The following is a 7,359-nucleotide window of genomic DNA, read 5'->3' as shown; positions in this document are numbered from 1 at the left end:
CAAGGGCGGCACGGTGGCATAGTGGTTAGCACTGCTGCCTCACGCCACCATGGGCCTGGGGTTGATCCCGCTCCTGGGTCTCTGTCCCAGTGGACTTTCCCAGTGACCCGTGGGTCTCACCCCGATAACCCAATGATGCGTAGGCTAGGTGGATTGGCCATGATAACTTGCCCCTTAATTGGAAGAAAAAAGTTACAGAGATCGATTTCTGAGTGTCATGAACTCAATAGTAGATATGCAATGACAAATATGTTAAAGAATGAATTAGCAGCGGGAGAAAATGAAACGAGAATATTAAAAAACATATCCTGGATTAATAAACAAACTAATTATATTTGGCTCGATTCTCGTAGATACCACAGACCACACCTGGACTGAAGAAAATGAGGATGATAACGGGAACATCTGGACAACCGCTTCCACATTCATCACCCTGTTCTTCCTGAGCATTTCCTACAGCGCTGCAGTCACTCTGGTGAAGGTGAGAAGATTCAATCCACTCACACTTCAAACTGACAGAGGCCGTTTAAAACATCTCGAAATGTTTGATTGATTAAAAACTCTAACATCAATGTCCCAGATCATAAACATCTGCTTCATCATTTTCTCTCTCTTTTACAGATCAAGTGATCGGTTGACGTTCGGACGCTGTAGATTTCCCTCAGCTGTTTATTATGATCTGTGTGTGACACAAATACAATATCTCCTCTTGGTGACTCTCACAGTAAAATTATCTCAGTTTATTATTCTGCATCGGTAACTGAGACAATCATGGACAGTATTTCTGCTTTTCAGTTTAAAATGTACGAGATAATTTTGGCTGTAATGTAATTGTAGCTAGTAATTTCTCTCAATGTCATGTCTAAATAAGTAACTTATCTCGTGCCTTATTTACAACAGTTGCCTTCCCTTTATGTTGAGCTCCTGTTCTCTCTTGTGTCTGTTACAGTTGTACATACATTTGGCAGCTCAGAGGGCATGTGTTCTGTTATCAGTGTCACCCTCAATCGCTATGTTCCCTTTTGTAAACATCAAAATAAGCTTTTGTGTAATATTGTCTCTGAAATTTTAATAAATATTGAATGAAAAAAGAAGAAAACAAGTCTAATCTGAACTCCTTTCTCTAAGGTCCATCGGCACTGATCCTTTTCCCCGATTACACAGTTTTCTCCCCTTTCCCAGACAGATATTTCTCACCAGTCCTGTCTGGGATGTGTCTGAACTCAAGGCCCCTCAGTTAAAGAGCCGCTGCGCCACCAAGCGGCCCATCCGGGTTAAGTCACCTTCACCTTTGCCTTTTTCCGGTAAACTCCAGAGACAGAATGATTGCACAGCTGAAGAATTCCACAGATTCACTCCCCTCTGATGGAAGAAATGTCTCCTCACCTCTGTCCTAAATTTGAGATCCCTTACTCTGAGATTAAGCCCTCTGGTCTCAGACTCTCCCACAAGTGGAAACAAGATGATTTTTCAGGCTGTGTAACTGGTTAAAGCTCTTTCCACAGTCAGTTCACTGGAACACTCCCACTCAGGTTTGTGTGGGTCTCGGGGCTTTTCCAGTCACACTGATGTTTGAAATCTCTTCCCACAGTCAGAACAGACAAACACATTGACAGTTTGTGATATGTAGGTCCTAATGAATTGAGTCAGATCTTAATGTTATATTTGGTTCGAGTTGCCCAGCTGCCAAATCTCCCGTTCTAATGCCTGAAAAAGAAGTTTTGAACCAGAATATTGTCCCCAGTGTCTCTGAAACACTCTGTCCGCTGAGGTATCCACTGGGTGTGGAAGGTGTCACGCATTCCGGTGGATGCCACATGCTCCCTCTGCAAGACCACTGGGAATAGACAAGACCACAGAACAGAAGTCGGCAGCCAGAGTAACCGCCCACCCCCTCCATAATAATAATAATAATCTTTATTGTCACAAGTAGGCTTACATTAACAATGCAATGAAGTTACTGTGAAAAGCCCCTCGTCACCACACTCCGGCGCATGGTTGGGTCACAGAGGGAGCATTCAGAATGTTCAATTCACAGCACGTCTTTCGGGACTTGTGGGAGCAAACCGGAGCACCCGGAGGAAACCCACGGGGAGAACGTGCAGACTCCACACAGACAGTGACCCAAGCTGGGCATCGAATCTGGGACCCTGAAACTGTGAAGCAACAGTGCTACCCTACCCCACCCAGCTACAATGCACTGTTTTAACCAGACTCAAAGTAGATTCACGCTCAGCACAAGAATATTAGATAGTATACTGTCAGATCCACAAACTCTGCCAAAGTGGCTGCAACTTAACAGGTTACTGTGGACATTAAACTGTGGGCAATATTCGATGCTGTGACCAATATTTAGTTAAACACGGACCTGAATAAGGAAACTTTGCAGCCACCTGTGAAGTTTAAATGTGTCGTTGTGTCAGGATGAACCAGCATTTGAGGAATATGAAATCTCGGGACTGTTGGTCTCCAAGTGCCGTATTGAACACAGGAGAATGACCTTGAATTGGGACAGAGATAAGCGTGAGTGAGCATCGTAAACTGCTATTGTATCGGGGTGTTCTGGGCCCCAGAGTTTTAACCCTGCAGTTAATTGTCAGGGATGCAGTATAATAAGCTCTGAACAAAGCAAATGTGTGTGTGAGAAGCACCAGGAACCAGCTGAACCAGCAGAGCTGAAAGTCTCCCAGTGCAGCCACAGGACTGAACTTATTCCAGCTTCCAAGCCCACCTCAGACCCAACCTCCTGGCTCTTCATCTACAAGAACGTGTGAGGACTTTGGGTCTGTACTCGTTGGGATTTAGAAGAATGATAGGGGATCTTATTGAAACTTACAAGATACTGCGAGGCCTGGATAGAGTGGACATGAAGAGGATGTTTCCACTTGCAGCAAAAACTAGAACCAGAGGACACCATCTCAGACTAAAGGGACGATCCTTTAAAACAGAGATGAGGAAGAATTTCTTCAGCCAGAGGATGGTGAATCTGTGGAACACTTTGCCGCAGATGGCTGTGGAGGCCAATTCACTGAGTGTCTTTAAGACAGAGATAGGTGGGTTCTTTATTAATAAGGGGATCACGGGTTATGGGGAGAAGGCAGGGGAGTGGGGATGAAAAAATATCAACCACGATTGAATGGCGGAGCAGACTCGATGGGCCAAATGGCCTCATTCTGCTCCTATGCCTTATGGTCTTATAAGGAGATTCAGAGACTCATGAGAATTATTTGTTTTTAAAAACGCTTCACTCCAACTAAAGGATCAGCTCAATAAGAAGACGTCAGACCTGCAGCGATATAAAGATTGCAGTCTACATTCCATTTTCATCATCACAGCTTCAACTTGATCTGTATCTAATTTCTGTCTATGTCAGTGAGTGAAAGAGCCGAGAGACTGGGATGCTCAAACATCCAGGGGAAGATTGTAAAAAATAAATAACCTTTATTCCTTTAAAAATCACCAGTAAGCCTGCTGCTGAACTGTATTTTAAATAAAGAAATATCACGCTGAGGGTCAGGAAATATCACACAAACATCCTGATAATGGACAGGAAAGGTCCACGAAATGTAATCAACCGTTGTATAACCCCCTTCAGGTAGCTATATAGAGGCTGCAGCCTCTCACACTAAATGTATACGTGATCCACAGACACCTCCAGGCTGCAAACATCAGCTTCAGGCGCCTGGGAGTGGGTGAAACATTTAAAAAACCTGTTACAATATTTGCGTTCTTGGGGCGCTAGGACCCGGCTGGCAACAGAAACCTTCAGGTTCCGCCCACCAGTTGTTGCGTCCCAAGACGCCAGCGCATGCGCTCTGCTTCTCCGGTGAACCAAGATGGCGGCTGAGAAGCAGGGTCTGGTCCCGGGAGAGAGAGCTGACCGGCGGTGATGTGACCTGAGGATCACCACACCTCAGGCAAGGGGCCAGGTTGGGAAGGCGGTGCCTTCAGGAATAACTGGGAAGGTGATGTTTGGTCAGTTGCTGCAGTCTGTGTAGTGAAGGTGCTGTCACAGTGGTGTGAGGTAAGGAAGTACAGGATTATCACCCAGCAATGATGAATTAAGGGGAATGTAAATCCAGCTCAGGCTGCTTTCAGATCGGAAAGGGAGCTAAGGTCTGTCCTTAGAGCTGGTGAATGTTGTGGCTTTGGCAGTTTCTCTGTAAAGTCCTTCTCATTCATTCCCCCTCTTTACAGCACGGATAGAGGCTCTTTGGCCCATTCATAATAATCTTTATTAGTATCACAAGTAGGCTGACATTAACACTGCAATGACGTTACGATGAAAATCCTCCAGTCGCCACACTCAGGCGCCTGTTCGGGTACACAGAGTGAGAATTCAGAATGTCCAATTCACCTAACAAGCTCATCTTTCGGGACTTGTGGGTGGAAACCGGAGCACCCGGAAAAACCCCACGCAGACACAGAGAGAACATACAGACTCCCCACAGACAGTGAACCAAGCACAAAATCGAACCCAGGTCCCTGGTGCTGTGAAGCAACAGTGCTACCCGCTGTGCTACCGTGCCACCCATAAGATTATTAGATTACTAGCTCTGGATGAATTGTGTCCCAGGATGCTGTGGGATGTGAGGGAGAGATTGCAGTGGCTCTGACCCAAAGTTTTAACCACAAATTAGGCCTGTTTTTGCTAGAATTTGGATATTTAAGGTGTGATCTAATTGAAGTATTTAAGATATTAACAGGGAAAGACAGGGCCGATAAAGATCACCTATTTCCACTGGTTGGAGATGCTAAAACTAGGGATCATTGTCTAAAAATCAGGGCTGGACCGTTCAGGAGAGATGTTAGGAAGAACTTCTTCACACACAGGGTGGGAGAGGGTTGGAACTCTCTCCCACAAACAGCAGGTGAAGCTGGAACAGTTGTTAAGTTTAAATCTGAGTTTTGTTGAGCAAAGGTATTAATGGATATGGGGTTAGGTCACAGATCAGTCTGATCCCACTAAATGGCAGGACAGACTCGAGGGGCTGAATGGCTTATTCCTGTCCCTATGTGTATTTCTGTGATTCTGAAATTCAGACAACACCATGACAGGGAAAGAGTCTGGATTAGAACCTGAGTTAGTCTGAGCTGTAAACCATCCCTCCAGATCCTGGCCCTTCATGGATTGAATGAAGGTCAAGGCAATAGTTGGATTATTGAAAGACTTGACGGAGTTGTTGGATACCATTTTTCGGGTCTCAGGATAAAGCCTGATGTAATTCGCTCCACACAGGCTTGAGCTGCCTTTGAACTTCATCGAAGCCTCGATGTTTTGTTTGTGTTGCTGCCGAAAAGTCCTTGAAAAAGTAAATCCTCACTCCTTCCTGGAGCCAGGTGCTACCTCGCCGTTCCCTCTCCAGGACATACTTTCAAGTTGTGGAAGCGAATTATTACAGGCCTGGGATGAAAACTATTTATGGGCAGCACGGTAGCACAGTGGTTAGCACAGTTGCTTCAATGCTCCAGGGTCCCAGGTTTGATTCCTGGCTTGGGTCACTGTCTCTCTGGAATCTGCACGTTCTCCCCGTGTCTGCGTAGATTTACTCCGGGTACTCCGGTTTCCTCCCAGAGATCAAAGATGTGCAGGTTAGGTAGATTGGCCATGATAAGTTTCCCTTAGTGCCCAAATAAAAGGTTAGGTGGGGTCACTGTGATACGGGGATGGGTTATGGGCTTGGGTGGTGTGCTGTTTCCAAGGCGTAGACTTAATGGGCCGAGTGATCTCCTGCACTGTAAATTCTATGATGACCATCCGACAGGCCAATGGCTCGGATGTTCTTTCTCCGACCCTCGGTCTTCCAAGTCCTCCAGCACCTCCTTGGCTGGTTTTCAAAGGATTGAATACGGAGGCATCTTGCTGAATGTTCAGGATTCTCTCCACAGGATCATCGAGCCTCTTCATGGTGTTTTGCAACTGGGCCGCATGAGTTCATAGATATTGAGTCAGCACACTCAGTCTCTGGTCAAAACCACGGATAATGTCGGCAGACATCATTTTCGCCACCTCCCAGAGAGCCCCGGAGAGCGGGGGGTCGAGAGACCTCCTGAGGGTCAGGCAGCCATGTTGAAAAGGCGGCTCCATCCCCGCTGAATCCACCTGCGCTGTTTATCGATGATTTCTTCACTTTTTCCAGCATAATCCTACCAGACCAAACCCCGAATCTTCCAGGGACACGATAACAAATATTAATGCAAGGATTAGGTAGATGAGTGCCAGGCAATCAGGATGACTGTCAGATTATAGTTTAGTGGCACCAGAACCTGTGGTAAGGCAGCTACTCCCCCACCCATATCACATGTCTGACACCCCCCCCCCCAACCCCACAGCCACAGACAGATTTCTGATTGAGGGTTATGGGGAACTGGCAGGTAAATGGAGAGAAAGCTGAGATGAGATGGGATTTCTTTATTCGAGGATGTGGTGAAGGTTTTGGAATTCTCTACCTCCGAGGATTCTAGAGCTTCAGTCATCGAGTATTTTCAAGCCACAGACTGATAGGTTTCTAGATATTCAAGAGGTCAAAGGACATGAAGCTAGCGTGGGAAAATGGTGATGAGGTAGATCGGCCAATGATCTCATTGAATGGTTCAGGTTTGATGGGCCGAATGGCTGACTGCAGCTCATATTTGTTCTGATCTCCTGGACAGGAAGCTGTGAGTTTGGATCTGTCAATCAACATTAATCAGCACCTTCAGGAGAATTGGGAGGGTGAATATTAGATACAGCAGAGTGAGAATGGAGGGAGAGTGTGTGGGATGGAAATTTGCAGCTTTCGGGGAATAAGAGAGAGAACAAAATGTGACATAGAAACTAGAATTGTCTGTTTCTACCCTGTACTGACAGTGTTGAATTTTGTAAATTGTTTTTACAGGTTATTAGACAAGGAGGAATTACAGACAGAAATCTCAAAAGACACGTCTCGACCTGATAGTCACTCGATTCCTTAGAACCTGAATATCACCGGCCTTTGAATCAAGAAATGAAATGTTTACCGGAACTGTCAGCTAAAGATTTCAAACATCAGTGTGACTGGAAAAGCACCGAGACCCACACAACACACACCCGAGTGAGAGTGTTCCAATGAACTGACTGTGGAAAGAGCTTTAACCAGTTACACAGCCTAAAAAAACATCACACTATTCACAGCGTGGAAAGACCGTACTCATGTTGTGTGTGTGGATGAGGCTTCAACTGATCATCCAGCCTAGAGAGACACGAGGAGACCCAAAACATGGAGAAACCGTGGAAATGTGAGGACTGTGGGAAGGGATTCCAAGCCCCATCTCAGGTGGAGGTTCATATACGCAGTCACACTGGCGAGAGGCCGTTCACCTGCTCTCGGTGTGGGAAGG

General features: G+C 46.0%; 2 long non-coding RNA genes across 2 annotated transcripts; both read left to right on the top strand.

Annotated features, from left to right (window-relative positions):
- The first annotated feature begins 392 nt into the window (after nucleotides 1-392).
- On the top strand, nucleotides 393-725 carry LOC119960206. Its single transcript, XR_005459338.1, has 2 exons — nucleotides 393-481; nucleotides 622-725. It is a non-coding gene; the product is annotated as an uncharacterized LOC119960206 (long non-coding RNA).
- A 3,097-nt stretch (nucleotides 726-3,822) lies between these two features.
- Nucleotides 3,823-7,129, top strand: LOC119960201. The gene is made up of 2 exons (XR_005459334.1): nucleotides 3,823-4,024; nucleotides 6,879-7,129. It is a non-coding gene; the product is annotated as an uncharacterized LOC119960201 (long non-coding RNA).
- Nucleotides 7,130-7,359: the final 230 nt, after the last annotated feature.

This window comes from Scyliorhinus canicula, unplaced genomic scaffold, assembly GCF_902713615.1.
Source record: "Scyliorhinus canicula unplaced genomic scaffold, sScyCan1.1, whole genome shotgun sequence".
Lineage (NCBI taxonomy): Eukaryota > Metazoa > Chordata > Chondrichthyes > Carcharhiniformes > Scyliorhinidae > Scyliorhinus > Scyliorhinus canicula.
Note: the sequence above shows the minus strand (reverse complement) of the source record. Positions and strands in the feature narration are given on the sequence as shown.